The following is a 9,685-nucleotide window of genomic DNA, read 5'->3' on the forward strand; positions in this document are numbered from 1 at the left end:
AAAACAGAAGGCCAATGCACAAATAATTGAATGAGGGGTCCAGGTTGCAGTCCCATCAGGCAGAATAACTTGGCAACTTTGACCATGTGGTTCTTGCTTTAAAGTCAAGGATACAAGAAAGGGGTTATGGAATCTCCTTCCTTAGCTAAGAAAAGCCACTGAGGTCAGGCATGTGTCAGGGGGTCTTTCCAAATGGAGCCCAGAGGGGCCATTGTGTGAAGATGTGAAGGTGAAGCCTGGATTGTGTTGGAGACCCCAAGATGTTGGAGATGCCAGAGTCATGGGATACCTGTCAAGGAGAAGTACTAACAGGGTGTGGAATCAGCCCAAGAGAGAGAAGTGTGCTGCAGTCAGTAAAGCTGAAAAAAGGAGCTGGAAATCTAAAGAGTGCTTTGACATCAGACAAAGAGATGCAGAATTTGTAGTTTGCTCTGTTGTTTTTAGTCTTGCTTTGGTCCAGTATTTCCTCACTGTGCTCCCTTTCCTCCATTTTGGAATGGTAATGTGTATTCTGTGTATTGTATGTTGGAAGTATGTGATCTGCTTTTTTGTTTGGTTTGGTTTGGTTTGGTTTGGTTTTTTAAACAGGGGATTACAGTTAAGAGACTGCCATGAGTCTCAGAAGAGACCTTTATAACAATGTTGAGACTGTTAATAGACAATGGGGACTTTTGAAGTTGGCCTGAATGAATTTTTGCATTATGAATAGGAACAACCCCCACAGACTCATATATCTGAATGCTTAGTCTTTAGGGACTGGCTCTACTTGAGAGGGATTAGGTGTGCCCTTGTTGGAAGAAGTGTCATTGGGGAGTGGGCTTTGAGTTTCCAAAAGCTCAAGCCAAGCCCTGTGTCCCCTCTTCCTGCTGCCTGCAGACCCAGATGGAGAGCTCTTAGCTTCTTCTCCAGCACCATGTCTGCCTGTATGTGGCCATACTCTCCACTGTGATGATAACGGACTAAACCTCTGAAACTATAAGCAAACTCCAATTAAATGCTTTCTTCTATAAGAGATGCCTTGCCTTGGTCATGTTGTCTCTTCACAGCAATAGAACAGTGATTAAGACACAGGGGATGGCACAGGACAGGTGACATGTCCCCTGCTGCTCATTATAGCTCTCACTCTGAAGTCTTGTCTGCTGAACCCCAGGGTCTTTGCTGTTCATCTCTTCCTTGGGATACACTCAGGCCCATGCTTTGAATCCACAATTCCTCACCTGCTATGGCTACTTCCCACCTATTAATCCACTAGTCATGTCTTCATTCATGTATTAAATAAATAACCAGATGCGTAGAGTCCTTTGTACGCTGGGAAAGAATGCTGTGAGGTACCTGCCAGAGAAGACCACAGACACAACTTGGCGTCCTGTTTGTCATCTGCGCTTTTTGTCCACTTTGTTTCTTTGTGTGTAGGTTGAGCTCTGGGGCAATTCAAGCTCTGGACAGGCTTCACTTGTCCAGTTTTAGGGCCACGTTCCAGTGGCCAAGTCTGCTGCCCCTCTTCCCTTGGACCTCTGAGGATTTCCCTTTTGATACCCTTTGCAGTAGACAAGGGCTTCCTCTCTTGTCAGCCATTTGGGCTCTAGGAGAGCATGAGGGACATGTACCGTGGCAAATGTACACCTCTGTGTACACAGTGATGGCTTTGCCCTTTCCCCAGTGAAATGCCTGAGTTAACCCCAGAAGCTCAGCCCTTTGTGCTGGAGTCACTCAGCTGAGGGACTGGGTCCACACCATCCTGTCCAAGGTAACAAGTGAGGCCCAAGCATTCCTGATTTCACCTTGAACAAAACTGCTTCCATACAGTTTCAGGAAATTTGGACGGACTCTACTGGAGGTGGAGCCTGGAGCAGAGGCCCCAGAGAGGAGTGGAGGTGCAGCAGCCACTGCCACAGGGGAAGCAGCAGCCAGGACCAGCACCTGCCTGAGGTGGGAGCTGAAGCTGCTGTAGTCATCTTTTATTGCAGCTATAAGAGCTTCTTCATTGCCAGTCCTGCAGGTTGCAGCTGGAGTGGGCAGACCAGGACAACACCAGGACTGCATCTCCTTTCATGGTGGTGGGTTCCAAGGGACCCCATCAGCATCCAAGGCAATGTCACATACCCTGCTGTGCCCCAAATCTGGTCAATGGAGTCTGATGACCCTAACTTGACTGCTGTCTTGGAGAGGCTCTGCTGGGTTGCTATCTGGCAGTATGCAGGCTGGGCTGATGGCTGAGGTTTTACAAGAATTGGAAATGGGGCTGGTCCAGGAGAAGTGCCTGATAATGCATTATTTGGGCATTGTACATCTACCTTAGGTCCACCTTCGGAAGGCCTGTACAGAGTGTGGGGTGATTAGGAACAGTTCCCTGCCTGTCTTAGTTAGGGTTTCTACTGTGATGGAAAACTACAACCACAACAACTCGGGGAGGAAAGGGTTAATTTGGCTCACACTTCCACATCACTGCTCATCACTGAAGTAGTCAGGACAGGAACTCAAGCAGGACAGGAACCTGGAGGCAGGAGCTGATGCAGAGGTCATGGAGGGAGCTGCTGACTGCCTTTGCCTCATGGCTTTCTCAGCCTCATTATTTCTTTATTATAGAAACCAGTAATGGCCCCACCCACAATCGACTGGGCCCTCCCCTATCAGTCACAAATTTAGAACATGTCTTGTGGGCTTGCCTACAGCCCAGTTTTATGGATGTATTTCTTAATTGAGGTTCCCTCTAATGGTTTCAGCCTGTGTCGAGTTGATCTAGCCAACACACTGCCCAAAGTCAGTTTGTCCAACTCAGTCCTTTAGTATATTTAAAAGACTTTTCCCATACAAAAAAGGCATTCTTCAAGAATCAGACATTTTATGATGATCAGTCTTAGTTTAAGTCATACACAAAAATTGAATTAATTTATTATTATTATTATTATTAAGACAGCATCTTGCTGTTGTTTTATTGTTAGCACAGCGGCTGCACCTGAATCGACTGCTGTTTCAGCTACTGACTATGGCTCTGCAATCACTGCCCCACTGCTTGGGCTGAGGCCCAGCAGGAGTTTTGTACCCGGCTAAAACCGCCTCCACCTCTGCAGCCAAATATGGTTTTTAACTAAGTCTCTATCATGCTATTTTACCAATAAAGACCCAGGAGTCAGATACTGGGGTGAAAACCTGCTGGCTCAGAGAGTCCGAGAAGCAACGAGTTGACCTTCCTCCTTAGCTGGCGACCCAGCAATAGAGAATGTCTTCTGCAGTTCCCAACCAAAAAGGAACACCAATTCAAAGTCCCTCCCTACTACTTCCTATGTGTTTTTCTATCCTTTTCTAGACTCCATCTAACTCTCTGTGGCTACTTCCTGTCAACTAGTTGCTGGCTCCACCTCCTGACCCAAGGTTTTATTCACAATGTGATCAAATATCCCAAATCTTGCTATAGCCCAGGCTGGCCTCAGATTCATGTGGATACTTTTGCTTCAGTCTCCTGAGTGATAGGATTATGGGTGTGAGTCGTCATGTCCAACTTAATTATTTAAACAAATAATTATTAAGCAAAGCCATGGAGTTGGAGGCAGTGCAGAGTGCTTGGAGCCCTGGCCTTCTAAGGACAGCATCATATAGTAGACATGGAATCAGGGGGTCAAGACAGAAGCAGAAGGAAGAGTAAGGGAGATGTCAAGACTTCCTAAAGAGGCACTGTGACACTAGCATGTGAAAGTGACTCTGAGTTCCAGGCATGGTGAGCTGCCACCTCTCCAGAGGGTTGCAATAGTGTGTGAGACTTTATAGAAACAACTGATCCACAAAAGAACACTGGATGGTGGCCTCAAGAAAGCCTTTCCCATATTTTCCTTTGGGTTCTCCACTGTTTGTCACAGACAGGGAGCCAAATAAACTCCTGCAGGTAGGAGATGGGCACCCAGTCCTGTGTGTATTAGATTCTAGATCATGCAGCCATAAACTCGGAGTATATTTCGTCAACAATAAGTAATGGGGTCAGAATAGTAGGGAAGAGGATGTGACCAGTCCTGGGTCATAAAAATCTAAGTTTAACAGTAACCATGACTTGGAGAAACATGGTACTCTGACAGTGCGGCAAAAGTGGACATCAGAGACACTTCAGAACCTGGCCGTGGTGATCACAAGTCTGAAGAGAAGGTCTTGGCCAAGACAGCCAGTCACAGGGCTGAACACCAGTTTCTTGGGTGTTACCTTTGCTTGTGTGTTCTAGCCTCCTATCTTAACCACAGTTGAGGCTCTTCCAGGCTCCTAAGCCCACCTTGTTGTGTTTCCTTAGCTTCATGTTCCAGGATAAGGTGCTGGCTTGTGCAACATGCTGACTCCGTGGGACATTTCTCAAGTCCTCTCCTTTTAAGGCCGTCAGGGATCTGACCCATAGGCAGGGAGCTAGCCATGCAACAAGCATGCACGAGTCACCACTACACATAGTTTGAATCTTAAGTTTCTAAAAAGGAACCTGGACCGCCCTGAGTCTCCCAGAGATGCTCAAGTCACTTTGACTCTGCGGCTGCCATTGGTACCAGGCCAGACCAGGTGCATAGCGTGAAGCAGACTTTGTGAGCCTCAGCTGTGTGAGTTAAATGTAGCCTACAGCTGTCGCTGGCTCCCTCCAGAAATAGGTTGCAGTAATAAAGCTAATGGCAGAGGCGGTGAGGAGACTGTGGGCAGCGCGCCATGACTGTTGTCTCTCAGAGTAAAACCTGTGACTCAAGAGCTCACTAGCAGAGAGCTCAGAAAACAAAGCTAAACTGTAAAAGGAATCACATGACTGGGGAACAGCAGGCCAAGGTTCTAGTTTCATTTCTGTTGCTGAGATAAAATACTCTGACAAAAGGCAACTTGTAAGAGAAAGGATTTATTTTAACTCATAATTCCAGGGTATAGTCCATCAGTGAGGAGTCAGGCAGCAGGAGGCTAAAGCATCTGGTCCATCACATCCGGAGTCAAGAGCGGAGAGAGGGCTGGCAAGCAGCTCAGCAGGTAAAGGCACTTACTGCCAAATCTCATGACCCTAATTCCATCGCTGGGACCCGCACCATAGAAGGAAAGAATCTACTCCTATAAATTTTCTGATTTCCACACAAACCCCCTGACCCACAAAAATAAATCAATAAATCAACCTAAAGATTTTAAATTTTAAAAAGAGCAGAGAGATATGACTGTGCACATGCTGAAGGCAAAACTAGTTCTCCTTTCCTCTTACACAGTCCAGTACCCCAAACCAAGGAATGGTGCTAGCTACTTCCAGAATAGTTCTTCTCCTAACAACTAAGGCAATCAAGGTAATCCCTCCCAGACACACTCAAAGACCAGACAGAGGAGCTACAGTTCCTCACTAAGACTCTCTTCTACGATTCTAGATTGTGTCCAGTTGACAATTAAAACTAGCCATCCTTACCACAGAGATGGCTTAGTAGTCAAGAGCCTACAAGTCTTGTTCCCAGCACACAAATCCAGTGGTTTACAACTGCCTGTGACCAAGCGGTAATCCAGCCCTCTTCTGACCTCCTTGGGCACATAAACACATAACTAAGAAATGACAAAAAAAAAAAAAAATAGGCTTGGTGAGATGGCTTAGTAAGTAAAAGCACCAACATGCCTGATGACCTGAATTTGATGCCAGGATACACACAGTGGAAAGAGAGGGACAGGACAGCTCCCACAGGCTGTCTGCTGATCTCCATATGTGTCATGGCACACTTACCCTTCACCAAATACATAAATATATAAGCCAAAAAACTAAAACAGAAATAACTCTGAAAAATCCCTAACCATCATAACCAATAACTGTGAAAAACTTGAGCATATGAGTGAGGTTTATACTAACACAGAGTGAGGTAAGATGACAGGGTAGAAACACAAAAGAAAAATGAATTATTTGGAGAAGCTGAGATGAGGTAGAGTGCTTCTTGACAAACCACACCCACTGGACTGCTGAGTGTATGCATGGAGCTCTCAAGCCAAACCTGGAGGCTGGTGACCACCCTCCAGACAGGCAGGGAGATCTTGTGAGAGACCTGGACAGGTGCCGAGAAAATGCAAGTTATTACATCTTGACATAAAAGGAGACAAAACAAAATGATACTCTGATATTAAAAAAAGGAAAAGATTTATGGGGCTGGAGAGATGACTCAGCTGTTAAAAGCACTGACTGCTCTTCCAGAGAGCAACTGAGTTCAATTCCCAGCACCAATATGGAAGCTTAAGACTGTCTGTAACTCCAGTTACAGGGGATCTGACACCCTCATACAGATATAAATGCAGGCGAAACACCAATTCACATCAAATAGAAATAAAATAATTCTGGTTTGGTTTTTGCTTTGTTGGTTTTTTTCTTTGTTTGTTTTGAGAGGGATGGAAGGAGAGAGAGAAACAAAAGTTTAGTGGGCAGGGGAGTGGGGAGGATCTGGGAGGAGTTGAGGGAGGGGAAAATGTTGTGGGGTATTTGCACACTGTGTGAAGATGTACTGCTGTGACTGGTGTAATAAAAAGCTGAATGGCCAATAGCTGGGCAGAAGATATAGGCAGGACTTCCAGGCACAGAGTCTGGGCGGAGGAGTCTGGTGTGGAATTTCACCAGCAGACTTGGAGCAAGTTGGATGTGCTGTACTGAGAAGAGTTGACCAAACAACATGGCAGAACGTAGATGAAAAAATATGGGTTAATTAAGTTATAAGAGCTACTTAGGAAAAGCCTAAACTAAGGCCAAGCTTTCATAATTAGTAATAAGTCTCCAGGTCATTATTTGCGAGCTGGTGGTCCAAAGATAGTCCAACAACTTGCTACATGAAAATATACTTATGAAATTCTAATTTTTAATTGAGAAACCAGGATCTTTGGGGCTGGAGAGCTGCCTGAGGTAAGAGCACTTGTGGCTCTTGCAGAGGACCCAGGTTAAGTCCTGAGAGCCCACTTGGTGGAACACATCTATCCATAACTCCAGTTCCAGGGGATTAACAACCTTTTCTGACCTCTGTGGGCACCAGGCACCCATGTGATGCAAATACATACATTTAGGCAAAAGCATTTATACACATAAGACAGAATAAATAAATCTAATTCTTTAAAAGTACATTATTGTTTAACTTGTAGTAACAGGTCTAAACTGTTCTTCTAAGTAATAAGACTTGTTCAGTTGGTGAAAAACAGAACAAATGGAATCAAGTCTCTAAATCTATCCATTTACAGGAAAAGAGGGACAAAAAATACAAGAATGCAAGTGGTGATAACCAAAACATGTGGACTTTTCAAGACAAACCACCTTGTTTCTTTGATAAGTAAATTCAAGAGAGTGAAGGTATGAGGAGGTCGGGGTTGGAATCTGAACAAACTGTTCACAGACACTTAGGGAACAATGAAGGGATTTTAACAGATGGGATGGATATTTGATACTGAGGAATTACAGTTAATCTTGAAAGTGTGATTATGATACTGTGACATCATTACAAAACATAGTGATGATCTTTAGAATATTTACAAGAGAAAATTACAGGCATTCTGAGATTTGCTTAAAACGGTGTGGTAGGAGTGCATGGAGAATGTCGCAAGGTTAGCTACAAATAGCTGAGGGCATGGTTGAGAGGTACCTGAAGGTTACTGGGCTGGTCTCTCTACGCTGTTTGTATGTACCTTATATGTTCCATGATAAAAGACAGGAGTGAACCAATGGCGATTTAGAGAAATTCCAAGGAGAAGTGGCTTAGTGAGGACTTAAAACAAGCACACTGGGCATTTAGTGATAAAAGTCGGACAGCATTGTCTACCCCCCAAGTGTCCCAGTGTAGGCCAGACATGGCCTGTCTAATGAGGGTTATATACTGGTTAAAGTGAAATACTTATTCTTTGAAATGTATCTCTTATCAATTCAAACCAAGTGCCAGCTGTATTTTTCAAGGTGATTAATAGACAATAGCCTATTTATATGATTATACATATTTTATGAAATTTGGTCAATTCTTTTGGAATCATACAAAGTTTGAGCTATTAAATGTGGAATTCTATACTTACCTGGCAGGGGAGATACCATGATTATGAAGGTGGTTTTCCCAGGGCGAGGCTTATCCATTGCACTCCGGATGTGCTGACCCCTGAGATTTCCCCAAATGCGGGAAACTCGACTGCAGAATTTGTGGTAGTGGGGGACAGCGTTCGCGCTCTCCCCTGAATAAAAAAGGAAAAAATGGAATTCTAAATTTATTAACTTCTGTCCTAAAATTTAAAAATAAATGATAAAGGTCCATTATATAATACCTATAAAATTGAAAATCATCCAATATTAGGCCACTCTGTTAATCTGAGTGGTCTTTTTCTTCTGTATTAATATATTTATGTTTTCACACACTTGTGATCACTCTGTACAGTTTTGTGCTCTGGATATTTCATTCCCCTTGTGTCTTAATATTCTGTCATGTTGTTTTAAGGCCCTCAGGGCCTCTACCTCCAGTGCCTGCACAATATTCCATGTAGTGAATATAAATTACTCAGCCATTTCCCATTGTTACTCACTGAATTAGTCAGGGTTTTCTAAGGGAACAGAACTGATAAAAAAAAAAAGAATGTATATTTATTTATATATATTAATAAATATACTTGTATTTATGAACTGCTCTAAAATTTAAAAATAAATGATAAAGTTTCATTATATAAGGACTATAAAATTGAAAAATCATCCAACATTAAGTCAGTATATCAGGCCCATATATATACAATTCAGTTGTTTTTCAGTCTATACGGCTTGATAGTTCTAATCTGGTACTGTAGTTCCAGAGGACTCCTGGAGAGCTGCTGGTCTTCAGTCTACATTGGAACCTGGAAAAAGCACATTCTAATAGCAGCAAAGGAATGCCTCCAAAACAGAACAGATGGAGTTGCCTGTGAGAGTGAGGGCGAGCATGGGAAAGAAAGCTAAAGCTTGCTTCTCAGATGTCCTTTTATGTTCACAGCAACCAGAAGGTAGCACTCAGATTTAGGGTGGGTCTTCCCACCTCAAATGATCCAATCAAGAAAATCCCTCACAGGTGTGCGGGGTTGTTTGGGTTTTAGTTGATTCTAAATGTTGTCAAATTGACAACCATGATTAGCTATCACAAGTACACCCCATGTCAGCTTGACACACAATCACACATCCTCCTGTTATGCTTAATTTCCAAATGAAAACAGCCAGGTCATAATTCTACCTAATATGCTATAACTATGTCAAGTATAACTGAAAATACGTTAAAGATTTTAGAATAGGTATTAGTGTCCCTTGAGGAACACTTAGTCTTTTGGGGTTTCATAAGTTAAATATGATAATAGCCATTGATATTATCTCAATTTATGTTACATTACATGATAAAGAAACAGGAAAGAAAACACAAATATCTGCTTTATGTATATATGCAAATACAGTCTCTTCTCTCTCTCTCTCTCTCTCTCTCTCTCTCTCTCTCTCTCTCTCTCTCGGCTTGCTTTGTCTTGTTTTTGTTTTTGTTTTGAGACAGGGTTTCTCTGTGCAACAGCTTTGGCTGTCCTGAAACTCACTTGTAGACCAGGTTAGCCTCAAACTCATAGAGATCTGCCCACCTCTGTGTCCTGAGTGCTGGGATTAAAGTTATGCATCACCACCTCACGGTTGCATAAACATATTCTTAAAAAATAAAACAGAAACATCATGTCGAAAGTCTTTGCTGTGTACATGCTTTCCAGA

The 9,685-nt window shown here is 43.3% G+C and overlaps 1 non-coding gene across 1 annotated transcript; it reads left to right on the top strand.

Moving 5' to 3' along the window:
• The first annotated feature begins 7,996 nt into the window (after positions 1-7,996).
• On the top strand, positions 7,997-8,160 carry LOC118570725. Its single transcript, XR_004943223.1, has one exon. It is a non-coding gene; the product is annotated as a U1 spliceosomal RNA (small nuclear RNA).
• The last annotated feature ends 1,525 nt before the right edge of the window (positions 8,161-9,685 follow it).

This window comes from Onychomys torridus, chromosome 19 (genome assembly GCF_903995425.1).
Source record: "Onychomys torridus chromosome 19, mOncTor1.1, whole genome shotgun sequence".
In the NCBI taxonomy this organism is placed as follows: Eukaryota; Metazoa; Chordata; class Mammalia; order Rodentia; family Cricetidae; genus Onychomys; species Onychomys torridus.